General features: G+C 36.8%; 1 pseudogene; it reads left to right on the top strand.

The window, feature by feature from the left end:
- The window catches only part of LOC121866555, a 21,273-nt pseudogene extending 15,843 nt beyond the window's left edge, over window positions 1–5,430 (top strand).
- The last annotated feature ends 732 nt before the right edge of the window (window positions 5,431–6,162 follow it).

Below are 6,162 nucleotides of genomic sequence, written 5' to 3'. Positions count from 1 at the left end.
GGTGAATCACCATCACTGTCACCACAGTTGTCAGGACTTCCTAATAAATCCCTCAAAATCATCTTCACTGCCACTATCTTTGCTTGGGCTGGCTGTGGTGGAGTTGAAAAATCTGTTGCTCTTTGCTGGCGGCTGGCGTTGATGTTGTCATTGATACACCTTGATGTCTGGCTCCTAGCCTGCTGGCAGGTATGGAAGACTTCATAGCGGTCATCGTCATTGTCGCGGAAAGGAAGGACTTCATCTTCTCTGCACACACTCCATGGCACCCTTAATATCTTCTCTTAAATTGTGTTCTTCGGAGAATAGCAGCACCTTCTTCCTCTCTTCACTGGCGTGTTCTTCTTCCAACATCTCAAGTAAATGATCTTCAGGATCTCTGATCACCTCCAGGATATGGGCGTGGTTGGTGGTCTCGGGCCTGGAACTGTAACAGTCTCGCGCAGCTTCTCTGGCAGGTCCACTACTTACTGAACCTCACCAGTCACAGGTCAGCTCCTCCTCTCACCCTGGTATTCCATGCAACACATGTCTCCATGCGTGACAGGTGTAGCAGCAGACAGCTGATCCCATGGCTCACCAAGAAGTCTAGCTTTCTTGATGTTAAATACTCTCAGAATTGTTTGAAGAGTATTTTTTTGCTGTTCCTAACTGTTGATCCTCATCTTCTTCATTTCTTTTCTCCGGTGGTGGTGTCACTCCAGGATTCACATAACTCCTTCCTGGTGTTGGTGTAGTCGTTCAGGAGCTGGAATTTTTTTTTTGTTGAAATGCAGCTTTCACATTGCAAATAACTCCTGGTCCATGGGCTGGATTAGGCGTGATGTTGGGAGGAAGGAAGACCCACTTTTACGTTGGGGTGGCGATCTAACGGTAGGGGCGAGAGTGTCCTGGTGCGTTGTCAGCAGCAACAAATATTAAATGGCACATTCTGCTCGCTCACAGATTTTTTTACGCCGAGACAAAACAGTCATCAAACCAGGAGAGGACAGTGTGAGAACATCCACCTTCGTGCGGTCAGCCAGTGGGCGTTTAGCTTGGTCATGTCCATTGTTTTGTAGGCGTGTGGCTGCGTGCTGTGTGGATCACCGATAGCAGGCTTACACACAGGTACGGAGGCATTGGTGAAGTAAACAGGGCGGTGATCGTTCCTTCTGCATTTTCATTTGAATCCTGCTGGCATTCTTCTAGCAGAGGACTTGGAAGGTAAGCTTTTCCAGAAAAAGACCAGATTCGTCCATGTTAAACACCTGGTAGATGCTGTACTGTCCTTCCTCCATAATCTCCGTAGTAAAAGCGGAGAAATTCGAGGGCCGCACAATCAGCACTCTTCTTCACCACCAATGTTTATATTGGTGATCTTGTTCGGATCTTAAGCATAGCCAACCATCCAGAGGAAGCGTGCAAGGGTTTGGGCTCTGAAGTTCCATCTTTGATGCCACTGCCATGTACAGTTCACGTCGTAGTCATAACAAGCGGCGTGTCGACGCCATGTTCCGTCGCGCCTGGCCTTTAGAAACCTCACAAGTAATTTTTCTGTCTTGAGAAGCACCTGGTTGTGAAAATACTTGATCATAGAAGCACCTGCTTAGACTTTGTGATCTTCATGTATACTTTATCTTAGCTGAATCCTTCTTTATAGTCCGGATCGTGGAATTACGTTCCGCCATATGGCCCGCCAAATCAACCTGCCTTGTTCTTTCTCCAACTCTTGGATGATGCTATACTTCACCTCGTGGCTTAAGGAGACGTCGTGTCTTCTTTGGTTTAGTGCGCTGGGTCCAGGTAAGGAAGGTTTCTCTCTGGGGGTGTGGTGGTCGGCGGAGGAAGCCATTTCGGGGAACAATGGATGCGGCGTTTGCGAATTGGCCTAGAGGATGAAACTACAGCGGCTAGGTCAGCGTCGTCTTTCCTCCTCCCTCCCTCTCCCCCGGGTGGACGTCATAATACTTTAAGCCAATTACAGCTAGCAGCAGGGGAGTAGGATGCATGGCCAATCACAGGTCTGTCGTCATATGGCGTCAGTGATAGCATAACAAAGACACACACTCTTGCCAACTATACCGCGCCCGCTTGCTAAGCGGAGGGAGGAGAGAGCAGGCAGGCAGGCGGGCGGGGTGGCGGGTGGGGCGAATCTAAAATAGCGTCGCGCCCGGACCTCTCCGGCGTAATGGAGTCACGTGCACTAATGTGAGCAGGTTCTGGCAGGCACGCGTGGCGAATGCGGAACCGTAAAGTGAGTTAACTGTATATATATAAATATATATATATATTTATATATATATATATATATATATATATATATATATATATATATATATATATACATATATATATATATATATATATATATATATATATATATATATATATATATATATATATATATATATATATATATATATATATATATATATATATATATATATATATATATATATATATATTATATATTTTATACATTTTTATTTTTATTTTTTGACAGGCAACTGAAGCTCCCACAGATCCAGCAGATAATGCAGGAATTTGAAAAGCAGACTGAAATTATGGACATGAAAGAAGAGATGATGAATGATGTTATAGATGACGCCATGGGTGATGAGGATGATGAGGAGGAGAGGTAATGTATTATAGTTCAAGCTTTAACTAAGTATACTAAGTAGTAAAAGTAATAAAAGTGGTGAAACCCCACAATTTTTCCTTCATCATTGATAATTAAACAGTACATTAGAAATTATAGGAAATGAAGACAGATGGTATAGTACAGGACAGTACTGTACTACATTTACCATTCCAAGATTATGTCTTGCATGTGGAAATTAATATGAAACATAAATTCTTTGTTGGTTAAAGGTGTTATTCAGATAATCATTACTACAAGGTGATCTCACTATGTGTTAATTTTACAAATGTTAAATAGATTTGTTATATGCTGCCACCATTAGCCAACAGCGTCAACCAACTGGCACAAAAATGAAATAATAATACCTTATTTTACGGCATATAAGGCGCACTTTTTTTTCCAATTAAAAAGCTAAAAATATCACCCTGATAATATATGTTTTCACTTCACACTAATGAAATCATTACCATTACTTGGGTTTTCCTGGGAAAGCATTACTGTATGAGGTAGAGGATGTGAAAAAAAATCCTACTAAGTGTTGGATGATATTGCTGATTGTCTTCTTTTACTTCATTGACAGTGATGCTATTGTGTCCCAAGTCCTAGATGAGCTTGGCCTCCAAATGACAGAGGGTTTGAGTGAGCTCCCATCTGCTGGTGGAACACTTGGAACAACTGCTGCCTCAAAGACACCTGTAGCTGTAGCAGATGCTGCAGATGAAGACATCCAGGCCAGATTGGATAATCTCAGGAGAGAGTGAATATAAAAGGATTGGGAGTGCAGTATGATCAGTGAACATGAACTGCTTTTTCACGTGTTGATTATAAAGTTGTTATTAAATTGTATAAAATAGTCTGTATGATCCACTGATAATCAATCTACATAATGGCAACAAATATATGGTCACAAATACTATATGTAGTACTGTACATGCTCAGACACTTGATGTTTGCATACATGAATATGCAGGCAGTCCCCGAGTTACAAATGCCTGACTTATGAATGAGATCCCAGTATATTCATCACAAAAATCAGTTCCTAAAATCACATTTTTTATATTAATTTCATTAGTCTATATTGTTTAACACCACTTTATTCACAGTATCTTACGGACAGGGTCCAGGAATGTAACCAGTTCATAACTCGGAGACTATCTGTATTGGGATATCTTTGGTTGCAAATGAATGTATCAAGTCTAATGACAATTAAAATCTTTTGAATAATGTTCCTACTAGAAGAAAAAACAGTATTTACCACTTCTTAAATCAACAGTTTTTATGGCTTTTATAGTTATTGGTTGGCTTTAGTTATTAATATGACAGTGTATTGATCCCATTGTACTGATTAACAGTAAACAGTTGCTTCAGATTATTTATTTTACTTTAATGTTTATTGCTTGTGTTGCAGGTGAGATAAAGGAATCACTTTGTTTTGTATGCAGGTGGGTACTGATTGTTCTGCAGATCAATGAAACAATTTATTGGCAAGTCTGCACAGTATACTGTTTGTAGAAATGGACTTCACTCAAGTCTACCCTGATGAAAAATTAAGAACCAGAGAAGAGAGAAATATTTTCTTATTCTTAACCTCGTGTCCTAGGTGGGCCAGATGAGTCATAGTATCACAGTGAATAGAAAATTTATTCCAAAAGATCAACAGGATGCAGGTAACATTTAAAGAGTATGTTCTTTTAATAATTTTATGTATTATTTAGTAAGTAAACATTCGTGCGATAGATAAAACAGATCTTAATAGCCAGTAGTACGATGTTTGAATTATTTTTATTTTTTTTTTACAATCAAGTGTGGTAATATTGTCGTTGACATAATTGAAATACATCATGTGCAGCATGCTATAACATTTTGTAGCATCTGACATTGCTAAATATTAATTAGTGTGATTTAAAACTGAATTTTTTATGAATAATAAAATAATATATATTTTTTTTCATACACAAATATGTCGTAAAGTAGCATAACCATGCAAATAGTGTATGCAAGTAAATCAGTCTTTAAGTTCCTAATGTTACCATCTGATGAAAACTTCCCAGTGAGTTAATGAGTATCTTCTTGGATAAGAAAGGGTTACCTTATATGTGGCCTTCAAGTAATTGTTATGTTCTGGTCAGCACCTGTGATTGTGCCTTGTATTATCAACACCATTCTTTAAGATTTGCCAGTATTTTGAAGAATGCTTTACTGGAGTCATCTTCAAGGGCTTGGTATAATTTTTAACATCCCGCACAATAGCAGAGACCATTACAAAGTTCTGAAAGTTATCTCAGCAGGTAATATAATACATTGTATATTTGTATCCATTTGTCTCTGGTATTGAGAAAAAAAAATTTCAAGGCCACTTGGGTCTGCAGAAGCAGTCATAAATGTAAAATGAAATGTAAACAATGTTTATACTTGGCTGCTGCAGCAGACAATGTAAAGCTTACTATTTACAGGACTAGTTGATCACTAGTCTTGCTAAGTGTTCATTGTCACTCAGGTGATTGAGATGTAATTACACAAGTATAAAAACTTGATATGTATTAACTTTTTGATTGTCAAAATCTCTTCACTTACAAAGGCCAATAAGAGGTGAAACCCTATCCATTTCACATGATCATCCCAAGGTTCTCAAAATGTATGGACATTTTGGAACAGAATATACTGGTACAAATAAAAATGTCTTTGGTTATATATATATATATATATATATATATATATATATATATATATATATATATATATATATATATATATATATATATATATATATATATATATATATATATATATATATATATATATATATATATATATATATATATATGTGCTATAGTTAGCGCTATTCACATGATACTACTACACAGTGGAGTGATTTAGTTGCATATATATATATATATATATATATATATATATATATATATATATATATATATATATATATATATATATATATATATATATATATATAATCATCATTACAGTATTGTTCTGAATAATAGAAGATAGCATGTTTGGTTTTTTATTGACTCTAATATTTCTAATTTACTTTTTGTATTATTTGGAGGTGTGTATAATGATGTACTTAGAATGTCTAGAATTTTGTATTACACCAGAAAATAAGTATGGCATCAATGATTGCAATGCCTATGATACTGTTTTAGTGTAAGAACACAGATGATATATAAAGTACATAAATAATAAAACTACATTAAGCTTTCTATTATTAATACTGCAGTCTAAAAAAGATTCCAGTGTGTTGTATATTACACGTGATTTTATTTTTAGAGCATAAACAAAACAGAATAGAAAATGGCAACAGCATATAAATATTGAGAATTATGATGAACCTAACCTACTCCTATCTAAATAAAATCATCTGACACTACCCAAACAAAGTACAGCTACTCCTCGACTTACGACCGCCTCAGTCGTACCAAAAATTTTTCAAATTACAGTACAGTATTACCCCGCCTAACGCGGTTTCACTTAACGCGTTTTATCATATACGCGGTGCCTCGCCAGAGCTGAACTTTCACTTA

This window comes from Homarus americanus, unplaced genomic scaffold (genome assembly GCF_018991925.1).
Source record: "Homarus americanus isolate GMGI-L3 unplaced genomic scaffold, GMGI_Hamer_2.0 scaffold16430, whole genome shotgun sequence".
In the NCBI taxonomy this organism is placed as follows: domain Eukaryota; kingdom Metazoa; phylum Arthropoda; class Malacostraca; order Decapoda; family Nephropidae; genus Homarus; species Homarus americanus.
The sequence above is the reverse complement of the archived record's forward strand: the minus strand, read 5'-3'. Positions and strand labels throughout refer to the sequence as shown.